This window comes from Danio rerio, chromosome 23 (assembly GCF_049306965.1).
Source record: "Danio rerio strain Tuebingen ecotype United States chromosome 23, GRCz12tu, whole genome shotgun sequence".
In the NCBI taxonomy this organism is placed as follows: Eukaryota; Metazoa; Chordata; class Actinopteri; order Cypriniformes; family Danionidae; genus Danio; species Danio rerio.
In genome coordinates this window covers 6,258,994-6,283,346 of record NC_133198.1, presented here as the reverse complement: position 1 = coordinate 6,283,346, position 24,353 = coordinate 6,258,994, and the positions used below count along the sequence as shown (strand labels likewise).

The 24,353-nt window shown below is 39.7% G+C and overlaps 2 protein-coding genes across 8 annotated transcripts in view; both read right to left on the bottom strand.

The window, feature by feature from the left end:
* The window catches only part of zmp:0000001139, a 308,609-nt gene that overhangs the window by 199,009 nt on the left and 85,247 nt on the right, over window positions 1–24,353 (bottom strand). The window lies entirely within an intron of this gene.
* The window catches only part of syt2a (synaptotagmin IIa), a 133,984-nt gene that overhangs the window by 71,861 nt on the left and 37,770 nt on the right, over window positions 1–24,353 (bottom strand). For 5 of the 7 annotated variants that reach the window (XR_012398971.1, XM_073939776.1, XM_073939778.1 and 2 more), the window contains exon 1: window positions 9,139–9,301. The exons of the other annotated variants lie outside the window; for them this stretch is intronic. The gene's annotated coding sequence lies outside the window, so the exon portion shown is untranslated. Of the gene's footprint in view, window positions 1–9,138; window positions 9,302–24,353 lie in introns of those variants that run through there. 7 annotated transcript variants of the gene reach the window in all.

The window sequence follows — 24,353 nt, the reverse complement described above, 5'->3', positions numbered from 1 at the left end:
AAGCACAAACAGGGCTTGATATTAACTATACCACTTTAAGCAAGAGGTAAACATAAAACAAAGCTTTCCATCCGGAGCTCTTTCACGGGACTCTACACTTGTAAACAATCGCTCCATCTGGCTTGCGTGGCTCTCGGTACCACCCACACTCATCAGCGCTACCAAGCCGACCAATCACAGAGCTTGCGCTACACGTCGTTGCGACATGTAGTTACATTTTTTGATAGGTGCGCGTCAGCGAGGGCTTTGCATCCACACGTAGGCCGCACCATAGCATGAGTACATAGGCGCTTGACGCATAAGTATAAATCAGCCTTTAGCCAAAAAGAAAATGAATTACATAATGCATTGACGTATTATGGCAGTGTTTTTATAATGCTACTAGAAGTGTTGTGCAGTGAAACACAGTTTGTTTGTTGCAGTGGTCTCAGTCGTGCCTCATCATTAAATAAACATTGCACAAATAAAACCCCAATCAACATTCAATCACAAATTAATTTGTGAAAATGTTTCTCAGACTTCAGTACTACTTATTTTGGTTGGTTAAGGGATGTCCCTACCATTCATGCTTGAATGTTTGTCCGTATTAGAAACAGATCCTGTCCTTGGGCGTTTCATTACTGATGGTTGAACATTCCCACTGAAAAGCTGTCTGATTGAGCTCAGCGAGATGAAAATGAGTGTTCCCCTGCACATCCCAGCGGCTCCAGACTGCTCTGTTTGCCACTTAATGAGCTTTTTTTGTGGCCCTTGGGCCGAGCTGGACGCACAAACAAATGCGAGGGTGGAAACTATTCAGAGATTCTTGAACAAAAGCTCACATTACATTCAGCTAACAGATTTATAGATTACAACTCAAAAGCAACAAATACTAATTTCAGATTATTGTATGACTTACATTCAAATTAATTTGTAACCCTGTTGTCAAACAAACACTAAACAAATCAGCCCAATTCAGCTCTGGGTGGACTCTTTTAACACGTTTCACAGGCTTGTTTTAGCCTCAGTGGTTTATCCTCTGGGTAGGCTGCTCTTCCTCATTAATTACGATTTGTGTCTTCTGTATGCTGTCGCCCCTATGGCTCTTCAATTAAGCAGCTGTTTTTATGGAGGGCAATAAGGCTTCAGTGCACCATGACGAAAAGGAGCTACATATAAACCATTCACATCGCATTATACTTCTTGTGGATGAATGTCACTAATGCACATATCGTATAGCCACATGTGAGGTTCTATTCCTGGATATGAGATGAATCTGTGGGTGACCTGATGCTGTGTTATTCTGGTTTGTGCTGGTCCGGTGCTAGTCTTATTACAGGTAGGTCTGGTGTGTTACTAAAGAAAAGGTCATCTGTTTGATTTCCAAAAAATTCACAAAACCCTTCAAGTTCTATAAGATTTAAAATGTTCTCAGTATGCAAGGTGCTCAAAATATTGAGTGCTTCTAGTATCACTCATGTAACGCTTAAGACCATGGAAGTGTGGTTCAACCATTAACCCTTAAAGACGTAGAGGTATTTTGTGGGCACCTAATAGGCCTATATTATTATTTTTTTAAAAGCAGTTTTTATTTTTATTTTAGCAGTCAGCCTCAAGTGTCATATATCATTTTAAACAGGAGAACCTGAAGTTTCAATCTGTATCATTTAAAGGTCCAGTCTAAAATATTTTTTGGTCCAAAAACATATGAACAGACAGAAAATATTCCAGAATTTTCCAGAAACGATTTTTTAAAAAAGTGGCATTTTCTAGTTATTTCAAACAAAACCTTATGAAGTTTGTTTTTCTTTCTTTAGAAATACATGCTATGATGTTTTATACTTCCAAAATAAATTTTGTCTACATCCACAATTCCCTGAGCAAGTTATAGCAATTTATTTTAATGTTATTCCAAGGCGTTTTTCTATGGGGGAAAAAAATGCATTTATTTACTGACAATGTATTTGCCCAAAAGTTCTGGGAATGAACTAAACAGAAAAAATATGTTACAAAATAATAGAACAGTGAAGCAAATTTGACTTTTTCCAAATAATATATTTTCAGTTACTATAAACAACACCACTTACAATGAACAAATAAAAAAAAAAAATAAGAAAATAATAAATAATGTGTCAAAGTCCAAATATACATGGTGCAAAACCTCAGTAAAAAATAGATATAAATATTTACTATACCATAAACAGTTACATAACTAAATTAGATTCAATATGGAACATCCTTAGGTTTTATGTGCCAGCATGGATATGGTTGTCTGTGGATATGGATATGGTTGTCTGCAATGCAGACAAACAGCTGCACCTTCATTTGCGTCTTTTGAAAACAGCAAGAGCAGCAGTTCGTCTTTGCTGTGTCACTGTTTTGTCATGTTTCTGTGCTGCTGTGCATGCAAAAGTACTTAGTATGAAAATTATTTCATGCAAAACATTTTTTTTGCGTTTTATTTAGCCGCGCATAAATGTATGCCTATCTCTCATCCGTGTTGTTCAAAAAGCTTGTTGGTCAGCAAACAAAAGCGAAACCTATGCTTATTGGTTGTGATATAGCGAGTTTGAACCAATCTGGGCATGGAGGAGGGACAATGCATCAATATATCATGTCTGGTTTGTCCGGAGACACAGTGACGAGCGTTTCTTTGTCAAATCAGCGTTGTCAAATTTTGATGACGTAACCGCACTGATTCCGGAGCCTCTGAAAGTCCGCGAATGTTATGTGATACAGCACTGGAAAGCTGAGATTCTCTTCTTTATGCCAATCTTTGAATTGTATGAATCGGATCAGCGGATCAAAAGTTATTACACATTTAAGAGCAATACTTATTTTTAGCCGCGGGCGGCTGTCTCGGTCTTTAAGGGTTAAGCTGCTACTTGCTCTTCTACAGTAATCATACCCTAAAACTCACTACCAGCTGGGTCATGAAACCAATATAACTCCTTTGATTCGTAAAGCCTTGTTCAGAGTAGGTTTCAAGATATTTATTTCTGGTATGGGAGACAGACACACTAACAAAGATGCTAAAGCAGGGGTATTAAAGTTCAGGTCTAGAGGGTCGGTGTCCTCCTGGGTTTGCTCCAACTTGTTTCAACACACATACTAGGAAGTTTCTAGTGTATGTAGTACTCTCCAGGACACCGGCCCTCGAGAACGAGTTTGGACACCCCTGTGCTAAAGACTGCAGCCTTTAGCCTTTTGAAAATAGGGTGGGAAGGTTTGCTTGCACAGCTTCTACTAGCTGGCCTCAGTTGCATTCACCACCCGATTCACTTCACTTAGCTGAATCAGCTCAGCTGAATTGGATTTAAACTTGTGTTTTTGGCATTGGAGTGGGGTGCAATAACGAGTGCCTCTAGCATAAGTCTAGGATCAGTATACCCCTTTAGGCCAGGGGAATGAGGTTTATTTTCACAGCTCCTACTAACTGGCCTCTGTTCATTCACCCCCATAAACCTCATTCCCATCAGGGTCACAAACCAATAAAAACCCCTTTGGTTCTTCTAGTACTGTTTTGAGTGGGATTCAACCGGTGTTTCTTACATGTGAAGCAGGCACCCTAAAAATAAATATCAAAGCCAGAAGTGTGTGATTTTCTCATATGGCTCCTATTAGTTGGCTATCACCCACCTGAACCTCACTCCCATGTCATTGCACCAATGTAACCTCTCTGGTTCTAATAGCCATTCATAGCAGGATTTAAAGCATTGTTTTGGTAAGGGTGCTAAAAAACTCCAGTCTTTAGCATCTGCCACTAGTGCACCTCTTGAGAATAGGAAATCGAGATTTGCTTGCACAGCTCATTCTAACTGGCCTCATTTGCATTAACCCCCATCAATCCTCACTCCCATTAAGGTCATGGCCTCTATTCAACTCCTCTTGATTCTAATAGCCAAGCTCTGATTGGGATTCAAACTATTGTTTTTGGCATTGGAAGGGGGTACCAGCATCAGCACCTAAAATCAGTCTAGCATCAGTGTGTCTCTTGAGGCCAGGGGAATAAGGTTTACTTGTACAGATCACCAAATGGCCCTTGGTCATTAAAACCGCACTCCCATCCTGATCAAAACATCAATATACAAATTAGTGTTTCTGACATTGGAAGTAGACATGCTAAAAAGTGCCTATAGAAGACAGAAGAGTGTAGTTGAAACAGGTCCTTCTAGTTTGCTATCACCCTGATGAACCTCACTCCCATCCATGTCATGGCACCAATGTAACCCCTGCGATTGTAATAGCCCTCCAGCAGGATTCAAGTTCTTGTTTTTGGAATGGGAGGCAGAGGCACTAACATGGTCTTTATCATCTGTTAATGTTGTGCCTCTTGAGGATAGGGTAGAGAGATTTGTTTGCACAGCTCCTACAGTATTAGCTGGCCTCCATTGCAGTCACCCCTTCAACCCTCACTCCCATTCAAGTCATGGCACCCATGTAACCCCCTGGTTCTGTAGTCAGCTTGGATTTAAACTGTTTTGTTTGCCATTGGAGGTGGTTGCAATAGCATGCGCCTCTAGCATCTGTGTGCCCCTTGAGGCCATGGGAATGAGATTTACTTGCACAGATCATACTGACTGCTCTGCGTTCATTCAACCCCCTGAACCTCACTTCCATCCAGGTCAGAACTCGTAAACCCCTGTTTAGAGTAAGTTTCACGATATTTATTTCTGGGATGGGAGGCAGACACACTAACAGAGATGCTACAACAGAGGTGTTGAAACTTGGTCCTGGTGGGTCAGTGTCCTCCTGGGTTAGCTCCAACTTGCTTCAAGACAAAAACAAGGAAGTTTCTAATTTATCTAGTAAGAGCTTAATTAACTTGTCCAGGTGTGTTTGATTAGGGTTGGAGCTACATAATCTCTCTAGGATACTGGCCCTCCAGAACCGAGTTTGGACACCCCTGCGCTAAAGACTGCAGTCATGTAACCCCTTGGTTCTTGTAGCTAGCTCTGTGGTCAGTTTGGATTCAAACTGTTTAGTTTGCCATTGGAGGTGGTTGCAATAGCATGCGCCTCTAGCATCAGTTTGCCTCTTGAGGTCATGAGAATGAGGTTTACTTGCACAGCATTCATTCAACCTCCTGAACCTCACTTCCATCCAGGTCAGAACTTGTAAACCCCTGTTCAGAGTAAGTTTCAAGATGTTTATTTCTGGTATGGGAGGCAAACACAATAACAGAGATGCTAAAACAGAGGTGTTCAAACTCCATCCTGGAGGGTTTGTGTCCTCCTGGGTTAGCTCCAACTTGCTTCAAGACAAATACAAGGAAGTTTCTAGTGTATTTAGTAGAGCTTAATTAACTTGTCCGGGTGTGTTTGATTAGGGTTGGAGTTAATCTCTCCAGGACACCGGCCCTCCAGAACCGAGTTTGGACACCCCTACGCTAAAGACTGCAGTCATGTAACCCCTTGGTTCTTGTAGCCAACTCTGTAGTCAGCTTGGCTTCAAACTGATTTGTTTGCCATTGAAGGTGGTTGCAATAGCATGTGCCTCCAGCATCAGTGTGCCCCTTGATGCCATGGGAATGAGATTTACTAGCACAGCTCATACTGACGGCCCTGCGTTCATTCAACTCCCTGAACCTCACTTCCATCCAAGTCAGAACTCGTAAAGCCCTGTTCAGAGTAAGGTTCAAGATATTTATTTCTGGTATGGTAGGCAGACACACTAACAGAGATGCTAAAACAGAGTTGTTCAAACTCGGTTCTGGAGGGTCAGTGTCCTCCTGCGTTAGCTCCAACACACATACAAGAATGTTTCTAGTGTATCTAGTAAGAGCTTAATTAACTGGTCCAGGTTTGTTTGATTAGGGTTGAAGCTAATCCCTCCAGGATACTGGCCCTCCAGAACCGAGTTTGGACACCCCTGCGCTAAAGACTGCAGGCATGTAACCCCTTGGTTCTTGTAGCCAGCTCTGTGGTCAGTTTGGATTCAAACTGTTTAGTTTGCCATTGGAGGTAGTTGCAATAGCATGCGCCTCTAGCATCAGTGTGCCCCTTGAGGTCATGAGAATGAGATTTACTTGCACAGCATTCATTCACCCTCCGGAACCTCACTTCCATCCAGGTCAGAACTTGTAAACCCCTGTTCAGAGTAAGTTTCAAGATGTTTATTTTTGGTATGGGAGGCGAACACAATAACAGAGATGCTAAAACAGAGGTGTTCAAACTCCATCCTGGAGGGTTTGTGTCCTCCTGGGTTAGCTCCAACTTGCTTCAAGACAAATACAAGGAAGTTTCTAGTGTATTTAGTAAGAGCTTAATTAACTTGTCTGGGTGTGTTTGATTAGGGTTGGAGCTAATCTCTCCAGGACACTGGCCCTCCAGAACCGAGTTTGGACACCCCTGCGCTAAAGACTGCAGTTATGTAACCCCCTGGTTCTGTAGTCAGCTTGGCTTCAAACTGATTTGTTTGCCATTGGAGGTGGTTGCAATAGCATGTGCCTCTAGCATCAGTGTGCCCCTTGAGGCCATGGGAATGAGATTTACTTGCACAGCTCATACTGACTGCCCTGCGTTCATTCAACCCCCTAGACCTCACGTTCATTCAGGTCAGAACTCTATAAGAATGCTAAAGACAGACAATCTCTAGCTCAATTTGCTAGTGTGCCTCTTTAGGCAAGGGGAGCGAGATTAACTTGCAGAGTAACTGGTCCAAGTTACACCCACTCCCTTAAACCTCTCTCTGATCTAGGTCTTGGCAACAGTGTAACCCCTCTATTTCCTCAAGTCCCACTCTAAGAGAAACAACCCACTGGTGTCTCTGTTATGGGAGTAGGATGTACTAATATACAGTAGTCAACATTCAAAGGGAATCAAACATATTGTTCAAAATTCAACTAGGACAAGAATGATTGTTGTTCAATAGTTTTAGGACTTCTTTGGTTAGAGGTCATGATCCATTTCAAATTTTGACTACTGTGTATAATATATTTCAAAGCAGCTCTACACACACCAATAAAGCCACAATATAAAAATATTATTGGTATGTTTTAAAGTGATCAAACTGCTTTAGATTACTTGCACTGTGCAAGCCTGAAAATACACAAGGATCTGTAATTGAGATGTTTGTGCTGACAATATCTTTAGTAAACCTGATTGCGATGCCAGAATACAAAAAAACATTTGTTCATCAGAACACTATTTTCTTGACTGTGTTTCTGACAAAAAAATACTGTCATTAAAGACAAAACAGTGACGGTTTCCAAAGTAATGAGCTATATCCTGAAAATGAGAAGGCATTTCTCATAAAGAAGAAGAGATTGGAGTTTCCATAATTATTTTGTCCCTTTTCTGCCTGAACTGACCTCTCAAACACACTCCCACAGGGCAGGTTTTAAATAATGTTCTCCTGCCAATAAAAGCTATGATCTATTGTAGTAGTGACCATCGCTTGTGTCTTATCGAGTGTAATTCATAACACAAAACTGTGATGCGAGACCAGATGGGAACAACTGTCCATGATGATAAATGACAATGGTTATGGTTTCTCTCAGACTTATTATTGTCTGGCTGCTTACTGGGCAGACACTGTTTTCACATTACACATATATATATATATATATATATATCACACTTGCATGAAAAAAATTATACACTAGAGAAAGGAATAAGAATACAAACCTACTGTAGATAAATCTGGAATGTCAGTGTGCAAATATTTTTATTTTTAGTACCTAAAATTAAATTATAGCTCAACTTGAACCCAAATTATCAATTTCGACTGCATTGTTTTGAATTCCTATACCTTAAGAGAAACATGACAGAACAACACCAGGAAACTAACCATGCTGGTTTTTGTCAAATGTTGGCCAGTCCTCAATTAACACAGGCATTCTGAAAGGACCAATTTAATAACCCAACACCATCAATTTATTAAAAACCAGTCAAGCTACAAAAGCATAAATTGCTTGAATGCATCACATTTTCTCCATATTTACTGTACAAGTTCAATGCCACACTGTACTGTACTCTATAGCTTAAGTCTAAAGCCTTGATGACACAGCATATGTCCTTGAGATTGTCCCTTCCTATGATCCCTAGTCCTCTGCAGGAGAATCCCAAGAGACTGAGAAAAATGCTTGCCAGGGAAGTGAGTGAGCAAGGGCTGCCCAAGCATAACAAAGTTCCCTTTTGATTTCAAAGTGTCCAGTTGACACATCTAGCATAACCATTACATTATCTTCTGTAGCAGAGACAATGCATATTTTATACAGAAACCATTATGACTGCAAACACCAAACCAGATCATTTATCAGAAAAACTATTGCTGGATTTTTGACTATGGGGGGAACCAATCTGAAAAGTACTTTAGGGTTTTGAAATAATATTGATTACCAAGTTTTTTCTGAAGTGTTTTGCCATGGCAAAGTGCATTGAAATCAAAGCCGCCAGTATTTATCCAGTTTCCCCTTCTCTGTGCTGTACTGCAGAGCTCTTCTAAGCACTTCATTGTCAGTGGTTTCTCCCTGTCATCTGCTTTTGCAGCAGCTGTACCAGAGAGGCACAGCATATTGTCTTGCTTCTGTTTGGTGATGGGGAGGAGGGTGTCGTTCCCATTGCCCCTCCGGGGAAAGATAGCAGCTGTCAATGGGACCGACCTCTGGAAACTCTCCAGGAAGCGACCTGCACCCTTGCACGGACAGGGTAATACCCACCCAACCGCTGACAGTTCACTTTGCCTTTGCATACCGTTCTGGGACCAGCTTCCTGTGATGGGTCTGTGACTCCAGCCTCGGTGAGGTGTGAAAAAAAGCTGACCCAAGATCAGTGAGCAATGCAAGTTCAACTAAACTAACCGATAAAAGAGATGCACCAACTGGGATTAACGCTTCCAGCTTGGGACCACTGCAGTAGTCCCAATCAAGCACCTTATAACATCCCCAAGATCACTTAAGAGACCATCATTCTTCCAACTGAATGCAAAAAAACCTGCTAAAAGAAGTGTTACTAGTGTATGAATCACACTGCAGTACTCTAGTATTCAGCGAGGCTACTCTCAAACGGGCTTCCCTCTCGCTGCACGATTAAGTCATAACAATCTAGTGCTCCGGACAGCCTTTCCAGCATCAATCCACCACCACATATCCAAATCCCTCCAAATTCTGCAGCACCCTTTGAGGAAAAAAAATAAATATGTTGAAAAGCCACACACCTGACTGCAGTGATCTCCTCGGTGCTAATCCTCAGTGAGTGTCTGGGCCATACACCAGCGAGGCACTTAGGGGTTAATGTTTCAGTGGTGTGCGAACGTCTCCTGCTCGCGCTCTTCCATCAGCCCGAGAAACTGCAGTCATCCCCCCTCTCCACTCGTTACTGCAGCACTACACACACACACACTGTAGTGCAGGCACACGTACACCCCTCCCCTCTCTTCTGTGCACTCTCTCTACCACTTTCTCTCTCCTACAGAGAAATCCCCCCCTCCACCCCCCCAAATACACACACCCTTTCCCTGTCTCTCCGTTTTTCCTTCCCCCACCCTTCCCATTCCATCCTTTTCCTAAGCCGCCTGATTGGAGATGCTGCTCACACAGCTCTGCATACATCCCCGCTTTTTTTTCCCCCTCATGTCTCCGTCTCTCGTGCTATGGGGTAATCAGGACGGGTCAATATGAAATACTTCCTCTGCCATCCCCATCAAACTCCGTGACCTCAAAACACCCTGTTGTTTTCGCCAAAATTCAGCCTCGGAGACTGTAAAATGCAAAATTGAACAGCTTTCTGGACTGAGGAGGGAAATGGAGCGGTTGACTGAATTTTTAAAGAGGGGGGCTGCAGAGGTTCTGCCGCTCACAGTATGTTGCAGCAGCAAGAATGAAAGACAAAGAGGAAAACCCTAAAGAAAGATTGGGAGAGCGATTTACTGATGTGTATAGTATAATGAACAGGCAGCCGGTCATAATTACTAAATACACTGATTTTAATTCAGCTTATTAAATGACAACTTGCCAAATAAATAAAGGTGGAGCAGAATGACATGGGAGACTATGCTGGAATCTGGTTGCCTGGGACACTGATTAGCTTTATAAATGTTAGTATTATCATACAAAAATGTCCAAATACAGAATATTACAACTGAACAACTTATAGAATAGATTTAGCATGCTAATGTATTTGGTCTTAGTGGAGTGTATATGCTACACACGCTGCTACTGGGCTACTATTAATAAATACATAGACACACTGCTGTGAGCATGGGAGATATGCTGCAGCTCCATGAATTAGCATGATTCCCTTTCAAAGGAACTTTTCTCTGGAGTTCCTCAGCTTACAGTAAACACTGGACCTAACAGACTGCATTAATAGCCATTGCATCAAAGTACTCCTTCTAGAATTACATGACCAAACTTGATATTTCATACTTTTAATGAATTAAAAAAAAAAAAAAAACGTTTAGTCAACACTATGTGAAATGTGCATTTTTTCAGCTATAAGACATATTGCTCTTATGTGCTTTGATGTGTATTTCTTAATACTTGCATTTTCTAAAACCATAGTTTAGAAAAGAGAAAAAAATGTGATTAACGTATTGTCAAACTATTGTCAAACAATACTAATATACAGTGCATCCGGAAAGTATTTATAGTCTTCACTTTTTTCCATGTTTTTGTTACAGCCTTATTCCAAAATGGATTCAATTAATTTATTTCCTCAAAATTCTACACACAAAACCCCATAATGACAATGTAAAAAAAAAAAGAACTAACAATAAAAAACCTGAAAAACCACATGTACATCAGTATTCACTTATGCTGTGAAGCTCTAAATTGAGCTCAGGTAAATTCTGTTTACACTGATAATTCTTGAGATGTTTCAGCAGCTTAATTAGAGTTTACCTGTGGTAAAACAGTAGATTGGACATGATTTGAAAAGACATCCCTGTCTATATAAGGTCCCAGGGTTGACAGTGCATGTCAAAGCACAAACCAAGGATGAAGACTAAGGAATTGTCTGTAGACCTCCGAGACAGGATTGTCTCGAGGCACAAGGCTGGGGAAGGTTACAGAAAAATTTCTGCTGCTCTGAAAGTTCCAATGAGCACAGCGGCCTTCATCATCCATAAGTGGAAGATGTTTAAAACCACCAGGACTCTTCCTAGAGCTAGCCGACCATCTAAGCTAAATGATCAGGGGATAGACAGGGAGGTGATCAATAACCTGACGATCACTCTGTCTGAGCTCCAGTGTTCTTCTGTGAAGAGAAGAGAACCTTATCGAAGGACAACTACTTGTGCAGCAATCCACCAATTAGGCCTGCATGGTAGTAGAGTGGCCAGACGGAAGCTGCTCACCGCCTGGAATTTGCCAAAAGGCATCTAAAGGACTCTCAGACCATAAGAAACGAAATTCTCTGGTCTGATGAGACTAAAATTGAACTCTTTGGAGTGAATGTGAGGCGTTACTTATGGAGAAAACCAGGCACCGCTCATCACCAGGCTAATACCATCTCTTTAGTGAAGCATGGTGGTGTCAGCATCATGCTGTGGGGATGTTTTTCAGTAGCAGTAACTGGAAGACTAGTCATGATAGAGGGAAAGATGAATGCAGCAATGTACAGAGACATCCTGAATAAAAACATGCTTCCGAATGCTCTTGACCTCAGACTGTGGCGACGGCTCATTTTCCAGCAGGACAATGACACAAAGCACAAAGCCAAAATATCAATGGGGTGACTTCACAACAACTCAGTGAATGTTCTTAAGTGGCCCAGCCAGAGCCCAGACCTAAATCCTATTGAACATCTCAGGAGAGATCTGAAAATGGCTGTACACTGTCGCTTCCCATCCAACCTGATAGAGCTTGAGAGGAACTGCAAAGAGAAATGGGCAAAGGTAAGCCAAGCTTGTGGCATCATAATCAAAATGACTTGAGGCTATAAAAATAAATTTTCAACAATTTCAGAAAACCTTTTTTTGGAAAGATGTGGAAAAAGTGAAGCACTATGAATACTTTTCGGTTGCACTGTATCAGGTAGGTAGCTTATGTGTTATTGCTGTTTGTCATTTGGTCATGTATTAAAGGATAGTTCACTTAAAAATGAAAATGCTGTCATAATCTACTCACCCCTTATTTGTTTCACACCTTTGTAATTTTATTTCTTTTGTTAAACTCATAATAATACATTTTGGAGAAAGCTGGAAACCTGCTGTTTTTCATACTATGGAAAGGTTAGGTTTTCAGCTAAATTTCCAAATATTTTATTTTGTGTTTAACAGAAGAAATAAACTCATAAAGGTTTATAATCACTCGTGGGTGAGTAAATTGTAAGCAAATTTTCATTTGTTAGGTGGACTATCCTTTTAGTTTGATCTGCTGTGCTGCCAAAAGATGGAGATATGTTTGAGCTCATAGAAACTGATACAAAAATCACACAACATTTTAAAACCTAACATGTTCAGCTCATACGGCATGACCTGAATTTTCAAGCAGAGTCCATGATGAAAATAGCCTACAAGGTCAGCGAGGTCCACACTTGATGGTTAACACATAATAGAGCTTGGACCAGTTACAACCCAACCACACACTCTCTTTCCTTCACCGCTTCATCACTCGCTTATTCCCTGCATCAGGGGTTGCCACAGTGACCCGAAACCACCCAGAAAGCTGGAAACCATTTAATTCCATAGTAGGAAAAAACTAATATTATCGAAGTCAGTAGTTACGTTTACATCTTTCTACAAAGTATATATCTTAGATAGACTCATAAAGATTTGACACAAGCAATGCCTGAATAAATGATGACAGAATGTACCGTTTTTAGGCGAACTATCCCTTTAAGACTATAACCACTTGGGTTAATCAATGCAGAAGGCACAATTATCAAACAATACCAAATTGCTATTGCGTAATACAAAGCACTGACCGTACAAACTCTAAAAAAATAGGTTTCACTAGAAAAGTGACTGTGACTAAAGTCCCAACTGAAAGTATCAGAAGCCATTTTGCCATTTGAGAAGCACTGCAAACCCCTAATGATAGAGACACCCAACATGTAATTCAGCATATGCATTATGTGTGATATCTTCTTGCATCTTACAGCCTCTAACAGTTTAGTCAACCTCAAATCAATGCAGAATCGCATTTCTGCAGCTAATGGAAGCACTGAAGTGCTCACAGCCCCCTCATTATTTGGGACTGAAAAATAAACGATAGCCGTGAGGTAAATGTAATCAGAGAACGACATACTGTAGATGATTTTAGCATTTACCTGGTATTTATTGAGTGTTGATGTCGAGTTAATGCACACCAAAGTAACAGTTGCAGCAGTGGGATAGCACTCATATGGTGTGTTCATGGTTTGATCTGCCTATACACGGTGTTGGTCCACTGTGATTTCAGTCTCGGGCCCCCCGGAGATCGACAGCTGGAGACTCGCAAGGCTTTTATTACGTGTCACAAAAAATTACCCATCTCCCTTAAGTGTGGCTGCCTCCTTCAGAGCTGATGAAAATGAAATCAATAATGCCTCAATCACTCTAAGCGGGAGAGAATGGGATGGCCTTTTCTATTCCTCCACCTAGTACTGAGTGAAAGCCCGATCGTTTGGCCCTTAAACACCATCAATGTTTGCCACAGACACAAGCAACATGCTCAGTACGAGATTACTCACATTAACATCAGAACTGGATTGTTTTGGAAGGGGAAATCTTGGAATGGTTTCAAAAACAATCAATGCTCTTAAGAAAAACATCCCATTTTCTTTTAGGAAGTAAACATACTTACATGCGCTCAAGTATCTAAACATGACCTTACTCAAGTGTCTGAAGACTGACATCAGACAATGCAGACACAGGGACTTCTTAAGCACTACGACATGTTCTCTTGGACTCAGAAGAAGTGAAGAGATTTGAATAAAGTAAATCAGCTTTTGTAGACGCTGTAGGGAGCAGCGCCAGTAGGTGATCTCCGTAAGATGGTTTTTAGTACAAGCAACCCCCTCAGTGACCACAGAGTATTGACTGATTCTAGATCTATTACACACACTGGTGACCCCAGCCTGGACCCCGAGTGAGTTTTGTCCTCAGGCGTGGCTTAGAGACTGAATGGAGAGCTTGGCATTTACTTATTCTGTTTTCTTACAATAAGAACAAACTAGGCTTGGCAGGAAGAGTGTGAAAGCCTGCCACCTTCGACATTATTCTTAAGTGATATCAAGTCATTTCCACTTGGTAATAAAATGTTTTCTTCAATCTGATCACAATTAGGCAACATTAAAGAATAACCAAGGCCTTAAAATGATTTACTTCTGACCACATCTAGAGTAGTCAAAGATGCACTTGCTATTGACCTTATTCTAAAATACGGAAGTGCGCCTGTTTTTGCGATTGTCTTAGAACTTCCGTTTCAGTCACCTATGGGAGAAATGTCTAGGAATAATAAATGGCAAAAAACGGTCAAACTACTTGCTCTACAAACAAATGTTTGCATGACTATACAGACCATGTAGAATAATATAATAAGGAAATATCAGACATATCAAACAGCGAAGCGAGAAGTTTTAATGTCTAAAAATGAATGGAAGTGAATGAGACCGAAAGTCTCGTGCCAAAAAGATTCAAATGGCTGCGCCCGCTCGTCCGCGGAGAATAAGGTGAATAGTAAAGTTTTCTGACTTTAAGCGTGCTCTCACACTATGCTATTTGAACCATGCCCAGGCGCATTTCCCAGTTTGTTTGACAAGTGTGAGTGTTTCAAATTGGGTTAAGGCATGAAGTGGCTCTGGACCGGTTGGAAGAGGTGTGCCAGAGCGCGGTTCAGTTGAGGTTTGGTGCGATACGCTTGTAGTATGTATGCAAAGCGCACATGAGCCCGAAACTGAAGATGCAGCATGACTTTTAATGGACTGTTTCATATTGATTTACTAATCAATCTTACTGTTCAATGAACACAAACTGTCATAGTATATTAATGACGCAAACCCTGCGCTGCATGTCAGCTGTACCTTCAGCAAAGGATCTAATACATGCAGCACAAGGATTTTCATGATAATTTATGAGTGTCAAAAATTGTGGATCTGTTCAGATCAGGTCAAGCTGGTTTTAGCTGGATTTAGCTGGTCAGTTTCCAACCTGACCAGCTAAGACCAGGCTGGAAATGGCTGGAAACCAGCCTGGAAATGGCCAAAACCCCTCTAAAACCAGCCTGGTCAACCAGCTAAAACCAGCCAACCAGCCTAGGCTGGTTTAAGCTGGATTTTTCTGCAGGGTGAAGTTGCACAGTGCCACCTTTCGTACCGCATTAAGCACCATCTAACTAAAGGGAGTGATTTTGGATTATCACTGCTCATCTCCAGTAAAAATGTATTGACTCAAAAAACACTGACAATAAACGAAAGCAAAAATTGTCAAGGTGTACATTAGCTTTTAGCATAGCATGAGCAGCCATTTTGAGAGACCTGAAATCACGAAGCTTTTATGGCATTTACATTATGAAATATGAAAGCTGTAAAAGCATTGATATCATATTATGTGTTCAGTAGAAAGTGACATCGCCCTCTACAGGCCTGGAATACGCAATACAGTCACTTTTTATTTGTGGATCTGTGTAAACGTAGCATTTTGACAAATTCATTGTCTGTATGCCAGTCCGCTTATAAACGCAAAAGAAAAACCTAAAGGTTTTATTAGCTTTATTATGTAAGCTACACTAAAATCCAAGTATTTAAAGCTCATAATCAAGTTATCAATGCCAAAATGAGTGATCAAAAATGGTAGGACGGCGGAATGTTCAGCCTCACCCAGTCTGTTGCCTGGGAGCCTGCTTTAAATGATTCACAATGATCCCCTCCATATTTAAGCAGATCCAGTCGCTGGAAGAGTTGAAATTTAAATGATGGAACATTTCCAAAAGGACAATTTTCTGCTCTAGACGGTTTTGTTCATACCAGGAGGCAATTAAATACATTTCATGAGAAGCATAGTTACAGATCTCTAATCTAATAAATTTTAATAACGATGGAGCATTTGTAGTTTAAGACGGCCATATAGCCAGAGGCCTGTGTGACTCATAATCTACTAAAACTTCAGCCGAGAATCAAAAATGATTACATAAGGATTCTGTTATATCAGAAGTAGGATTCCAAAACCCAATGGTAGTAACCCAAAAACAATGCTCCATCATTTTGCTTTGTAAAACGCTTCCGTAAGTGTTTCCCAAGTCGCGCTTGTCTGTGTCTAGCCTCTTTAGTGTGGTGTAGTGTTTCAGCTATGGGGCTGGTGTAAGTGCTGAGGGAATTCCTCCAGATCCTGCATCCTGCAAACAGCTTGTAACGGGAGCAGGGAGGGGTGGCTCTGGCACGGGCTGGACGTTCTTGGCTGCTACAAACCAGGACCTCTCACTGGGCTTGTCTTGTTTATCATAAACAGACTGAGATATAATGCTAACGGACGTGCATTTTAATGATGATGACTGTAATTTCACTGTTAATATACCCTTCTATTACAGTCAACAATATCAAATTGTAAACACTGTGACACCTCAGAATATACAGCTCGTTTTAGTCAATATAACCAAATTTCTTTTTTAAATATATATATATAAGTCCAAATTATTAGCCCCCTTTTAATTTTTTTATCGATAGTCTACAGAACAAACCATTGTTATACAATAACTTGCCTAATAACCCTAACTTGCCTAGTTAACCTAATTAACCTTATAAGCCTTTAAATATCACTTTAAGCTGTATAGAAATGTCTTGAAAAACATCTAGTCAAATGTTATTTACTGTCATTGTTACTGCTTCAAAGTGCTGGCCAGCCCAGCCACCAGACATAAACATCATTGAGCATGTCTGGGGTAAGACAGAGGAGGCATTGAAGATGAATCCAAAGAATCTTGATGAACTCTGGGAGTCCTGTAAAAACACTTTCTTTGCCATTCCAGATGACGTTATTATTACGTTGTTTGAGTAGTTGCAGAGATGTATGGATGCAGTCCTCCAAGCTCATGGGAGTCATACACAATATTAATTATTTTTCCACAGCACCATGACTTTATATTCTGTACTCCACATTAATTATGTTAACTGAAAAGACTTTTGTCAGACCTTACTCTCCTAATCAATTAATTCATTAATTCATTCATTCATTTTTTTTTCCGGCTTAGTCCCTTTGATCAGGGGTCGCCACAACGGATTGAACCGCCAACTTAACCAGCATATGTTTTACGCAGCGGATGACCTTTCAGCAGCAACCCAACAATGGGAAACACCCTTACACTCTTACATTCACACACATACATTATGACCAATTTAGATTATTCAACCTACACTGCGTGTCTTTGGACTGTAGGGGAAACCGGAGCACCCGGAGGAAACTCACACGAACATGAGATAACACAAACTCCACACTGTCCCAATTAAATAATTAATTAATTAATAAATTAAAAGGCATGATCATAAAATATTCTGGTTAAATAAGCATAATCTAAAGGCCTTTGCCTTTCATGTAAGCCACTTCTGATACCAAATAATCAACTAGAAGTCAAGTTATTATTTGTTGTTCCTAAAACTTGGATAGGCGACAAGACTTTGGTCAGGTAGTGTAGACTGAACACTAACAGGTAATACACGTGTATGAAGTCATAATATAATGCTACTGTTTTTAAAAAATGTAAAGGAATTAAAAAAACATTATTGTGAAAAAAAACAACAATAGACTGATTTTTAAAAGTGAAATCGGGGCTGCGGTGGAAAACCCGAAAGTATCCTTGGGAGTTACAAAGGAACGTTGTGTACCTAACTGTACATCGTATCAGCGAAGGGAAATCGATGCAAATTTATAATTTCACCACCTTCCAAGTGACTCGAAGGTCCATTCTGAATTAATGGTGAAAATGAAAAAGGCATATTAGAGCTCATTTTCAGCTAAGTTAAGGGGAATGGCAGTAGTTGGCTAACGTTTACTTTTCCAAACACACGTTTTAGATGCCATTTATCAAACTCATGTTAATGAACTGATTGATTCACTATATTAGACTCGTTACGATACTGAATTAAAAGAAAAAAACGTCCATTTCCCGCTAACATTTAAGGCACTGTTGATGGCTTTCTTAAAACAGCGCTGATTTGCCAATGTGTTCACGTGCTCAACAGAAATGCTTGTGATTGGCCGAGAAGTTCATCTGTTCAACCTCCGCTGTTTACTGAGTACAAACAGATGAGCGATCTGCTTGATGACTCGACTGATCTTCACGGCTGGTTTGCGCTCCAGTCTCCGTGTACCAGTGTTTGCACTTGGTGAAGAGCGGTAAACTATTGAGCACTGGTAAATACTATGGTAAATCAGCGCTGTTTGAACACGCTCAGCGGTGCTTGAATGTTAGCGGGAAATGGACGTTTTTAATACTTCAGTACCGGGATAACACTATTACAGACAACACAAGAGTGTGCTACAGAGGACTGCAGTGTTTTATCACTCACCAGGTTACATAGGCTAAAGCAGGAGAGCATTCTCACAGTGTTTAAACTAGTGCTATGAACTGAAGCCTAGAAGGACGATTGAGCATACTCTTAAGAAATTGTGATGTTGTTTAATGCTAAATTGCTTTTAATTGTTTAAATGAAACTTACTGAATGATATTAAAGTGTGTGTACACCATTTCTACATTTTGAAATCTCGGCAACAGCTGGAGGTTTGTAGTCCACAGCATGTTACTGCAATGGTTACAGTGCTGGTCCTATACTTCCGCGCTTCTTCCCACCGCAGCCTCGCTTTGGTTCTTTTAAATGGCGGCCGCATGAAATAAGCGTATACCATGCCGTGCCAACATGCACTGTAAAAAATGCTGGGTTCAACATAAAATATTTAGGTTAACTTAACAAATTTAAGTGGATTGAACATAAAACAATACATTTCTCCCGAAGGAAAACTTAGGAATTGTGTTGTTTCATTTCATTTTTGAACAAGCAGCTAAAATAATATTCTGAGTGTACTTAGAATCTCTGTGTTCCAAAACTACAAGCAACCTTCTTGAACTGGTTGAGAGATCAATCAAATCAATAGAACAAAGCCAATTTTAACTTGTTAGCTTTCAATTTTACGTTTATTTCTTAAAAAGGACACCAAAGAGCACCAAAAAGTTTCTGAACTCAGAAACTTGAGCTAGCCTCCACAGGGCCTCAGGGAGACCTCAAATGACCAGCACCGGTGGTATTGACTTGTAGAAATTGATGCCAATAACCCGAAGGCAGAGAACAAGCCTCTGAGTGTAAGTGGAGAGTAATCAATAGCTTTTATGACGACGACCGAGACAGCTCTCTTATAAAGCCTATAATAATCTGCTTGAACAGTGAACATTGGCGTCATTCGAAGCAAACTAGGCACAATGACATCACACCTTAGGGATCTGCACAAGAGATACACCATTGTTTTAAAACCCTGTTGTTAATTCACACATCATTATGAGTGATCACATGCACTATGTACACTCATATAAATTCAAAATCAATAGTGTTAAACAGGTCAATGGAAATGAGAGTTAGTTTTTCTTGCCTTGATCGCACATCTTACACACACACACATACACTGCACAAACTATCTTGCGGACATTATTAGTCTTTTCTTAGCCCCACTCATGGAGTTTCCAGGCAACTATCAATTAGGGAAATGACTAAGGACCAATTGGGGGTGGGGTTTGCGATGAACACATTTTGAAACACATAAAGGATATCCCATAAATCACAGTCCTCCCCTGCAGCTCCTGAATTATCACACTCCAGCACACCCATCATGGCACCGTCTGGCTGAACAAATCTCCATCGCAAAACTGCGTTGTTTTATCAAGACAAGCGTTAGATTTAATCTATAGTGTGATGCTGAAATGAAGTTAAGAGACTGGGGGTTTTGCTCTGAACAAACCAAAAACCAACTATTCCTTAGTAAGCATTTACTATCAGAACACTGCAACAAATAGTTTCTTAGATTTGTTTGTCTTGTTTCTAGTCCAAATATCTAAAAGTTATTAAATCAAGAAGCATTTTCTAGACAAGCAAAAAAAGTCATTAAGATATAATATGCCAAAATTAAGTGACTTTTTGCATAAAACAAGCAAAATAATCTGCCAATTGAGGTAATCAAAATAACCTTGATTTTCCTTTTATTCATTAATTTTCTTGTCGGCTTAGTCCCTTTATTAATCCGTGGTCGCCACAGCGGAATGAACCACCAACTTATCCAGCAAGTTTTTGCGCAGCGGATGCCCTTCCAGCCGCAACCCATCTCTGGGAATGATTTTCCTTTTAGAATATGAATATTTTGCTTAATTCGTTTTTTTTTTTTTTATCTAATTAGATTATTAATTTTGACCTATATTACTTTTTCAAACAAGACTAAATGTTTTGCTTTACTAGAAAAATTATTCTTGATTTAAGAATTTTTATATATATATATATATATATATATATATATATATATATATATATATATATATATATATATATATATATATATATATGTATATATATATATGTATGTATATATATGTGTGTGTGTGTATATATATATATATATATATATATATATATACACACACATTTTTTTTGTATTGAAAAAAAAAGTACAAACCCTTTTACAGTGACCTTTTCAAAAGCTAAATTTTTGTACTTAACAAGTCCTTATTTTGTACCTTAATGCACATCTAGTCAGGAAAACATGCCCCTGTGGTCTGTGTAATTCTGGTCTCATGCTAGAAGGATCTCCCATGCGGATTCTGCAAATACGCCACAAAGGAGAAACAAGGTCCAGAAATCAAACAGAGCAAAGCATTTAACTGCTTTTAGTGATTCAATGTAAAAAAAAAAAAAAAAAAAAAAACACACACTACTACAAAATCTTCTCACAAAACATTTTTTTTTATTTACTGTACTTACTTTTTTCACAGAATGGTGTATATTGAAATATAGGAGGTGAGTTTTTAGAGTAAAACAAAAATAAAATGCAGGTGCATTCACTGAAAAGCTATGCAAATAGGTTTCAAATCACAGAACGAGTCTTTTTGATTTCATGGTCACACCAGTTTAATTGCCTGTGTTTTTTTTTTTTTTTTTGTGCAGCTTGTCACTGAATTTTAGTAAACACTGCTCCATTTGAAATCAGCTGCTGGAGATTTACTGATGATTACAGAGTCGGTTTTATTGCCAAATTTGCATTGACTTTAATTAGTTGTGCAGCTCTACTTAAATTATAAATGCCTAAAAAGTCGACATTACTACTAACGTACCTCATGGTACCTTAAAGTTACAAAATTACGCCTTTAAGGTACCAGTGTAGACTTGAAAAAGTAATAATAATAATAATAATTATATATATAAATATATGTGGCGCAGTAGGTAGTGTTTTCGCCTAACAGCAACAAGGTTGCTGGTTTGAGCCTCGGCTGGGTCAGTTGGTGTTTCTGTGTGAAGTTTGCATGTTCACCCTGCGTTTGCGTGGGTTTCCTCTGGGTGTGTGTGTGTGAAAATGCAAACCTTTAGAAATAGGGTTTTGTTTACACTGTTTTGATACCATCCCGTTTTTGAAAACAGTATTATTAATATTGTGTCCCTTTTAAGAAACGTATGATGTTGACGTAATGTGTTATATGTCTTTAGGCATGTCTGAGTACTTAACAACTAATGATGGACAGGACTGTGCCTTGTTATGCACCTTTCAAGGGCACTTCAGGAAGGGGACGGCATGTGTAGGGGTGTTCCAAATGAAGGCGAACATCTGAATACATTCACAAAAGGCCCATTCAGAAGCCTATTAGTGAAGGTCACATGTAATAGAGGTCACTTATTCACTAAGGAAGTTAATTTGTTGTTATGATCATGTGACTTATGCAAAAATCTGCAGGGGTGGCTTTCAAGCTATACCGAGCAGGCACACATGTCATAAGACATTAATATTAGGTTAGATTTAGGTTGTGATGGCAGGTAGCCAAAATTCATGGTCTAGCCAGCATCTAAGAACAACGTTATTTTGACATCCAATAACGACGTCAAATTGGTTGATTTTAGGCTTTGTTAGAAAGTGACCAAAATCCAACGTTGTGCCAATATCTTAAACCAACGTCAACACCTAATGTGTTGTCTAAAACTGACATTTATTCGTCAGATATGGCAATCAAAATCCAAAATCTGATAAACGTCAAGCTGTAACATCAGTAGACATTAGATCGGACATTGAAAATTGACATCAACCTGATGTTGGATTCTGACGAGTACCAATTTTCATTTCCAAACAAATTGCTACGTCCTCATGTCGTTGGGGTACAACGTCAATCTGATGTTAAGTTGAAGTCCTGAGCCTACTGGGTAGATGAGGTTAATATACAAACAAAATATTTCATAATTATGTTGAAATTTGGTGCGATAAACACTATATGAAAATTAATAAACTTATATAAACAAGAAATGTATGTACCAATAGATGTGTTACGGTTGGTAACAAGGCCTGCTTGGTTTAAAGAAGAGATGGCACAGTTATATAAAGTAAGAGATGGGAAAGTATTGGCTTTTTTATTATTTACAACTGCACTTAAAGAAAATAAATGTTTGGTGTAGCTTAATTTAATTATCTCTCACATTTCAGTTGCGTTATTTGTTTTAGTCAAATGGAACTCAAGAGCAAAAGTCATTTTAAACCAATGATGTCAAATCACTTTCATTTTAATTACCACATGAATTACACTAAGCCTGGATCACAGCTTGTGAAGCCACTTAATCTCAATCTCGTAATTTTGACAACCAAAATTGTATTTGTTGCAATTCAAACTTAACAATTGCTTTACATTGTTAACCAGCAACAGGACCCATTTGTTTGTACATCACTGTTTGCGAATTCACTAAATCAAATAGGGTGTCACGGTGGCTCAGTGGTTAGCACTGTTACCTCACAGCAAGAAGGTCATTGATTTGAGTCCCGGATGGGCCAGATGGCATTTCTGTGTGGAATTTGAATGCTCTCCTAATGTTCACATGAGTTTCCTTCAGGTGATGCGGTTTCTCCCACAGTTCAAAGACACGTGGTATAGGTGAATTGGATGAACTAAATTGGCCGTAGTGTATGAGTGTTTATGAATGTGAGAGTGTATGGGTGTTTCCCAGCGATGGGTTGTGTCTGCAAAGGCATCCACTGTGTAAAACAAATGCTGGAATAGTTGGCGGTGACAACCCCTGATAAATAAGGGACTAAGCTGAAGGAAAATGAGAAAAAAAACCTAAACATCATTTATTTGTCTTGAGTTTTACAAAATGACTCCAACATTGGAAACATTAAATCATTTTCTATTTGCTATTTTCATAAAATGGCACACACAAGCACATTACAACACACTCCCCAAACACACAATATAAATCTGCTGCTTTACCTAATTACTGAATACTGTCTTGCTTAAAAAAACGTTTTACACCCATCCAGGTACTTTTAGAAGGCACTTTTCCAGGTACCTTCGAAAATATACCCTTTACTTTAGTCAAAAACAAGTGTTTCAGTCTCATTAAAAATTGATTTAATACGTCACACTGATGAGGGAAAACCTGACCATTCAGAGTTTGTCTCTGCATATATTTCTAGAGAGAGTAAAATACGTCCCAGAAGGCAATTTTTGTTGTTTTGCGAATCCACCAGAAGCCAATGTGTAGTCTTTTTAAGATCTCAAATTTCTTTCACAAGTGCCATTTGTGCCTGCTCTTGTCTTTTAAATCCACCAGCGGCGGCTGTCGACTGACTGACTGACTGACCAATCTCCCCACCCACCCCCTTCCCTAAACCCAACTGATAGTGTTTTCAAAAGCACCGCATGACCAGTGTCCACCCACTTCCCTAAATCCACCCGACAGTGTTTCTAAAAGCAATCCAGAAAGCCCTCACAGCCACCTGATTTTTACCACATTCTTACCACATTCTCATCCTGTCATTTACTTGTTTATTTTATTTTTTGCCTTTTGTTTTTGTCTTACCTGTTTTCTGGAAACGTTCTTTGCCAGACTCAAACCCTGTTGTCATGGTTAACTCCTCTCTGCGTCTCAAGTCTGCTGACTTACATGGCGAGCTACTGAGCAAACTGGTAACAGTGGAAAAGCCATTCACACGGAAGGAACAGATGCCGTCGACAGCGTCATACCGCTCTGTAGCATTCGCTTTAAAGATGAAATGCAGAAATACATAGCTCTGGCTACATAATTTGCTCTCTCCAGAAATGTATATGAGGGTACGTATTCACAATGAGCCTGTGTTGGATGAAGATGTTAGCGGTTTAGTGAAGGCAAACAGCAAATGGTGTATACAGAATTATAAGACAACAGGAGGGTTAAGAGAAAAAGGACAAGGCATTCAGGGGTTGCTGAAGTGCAGCTGCTCTGCTCAATGTGGCTGGGATAGCCCCAATC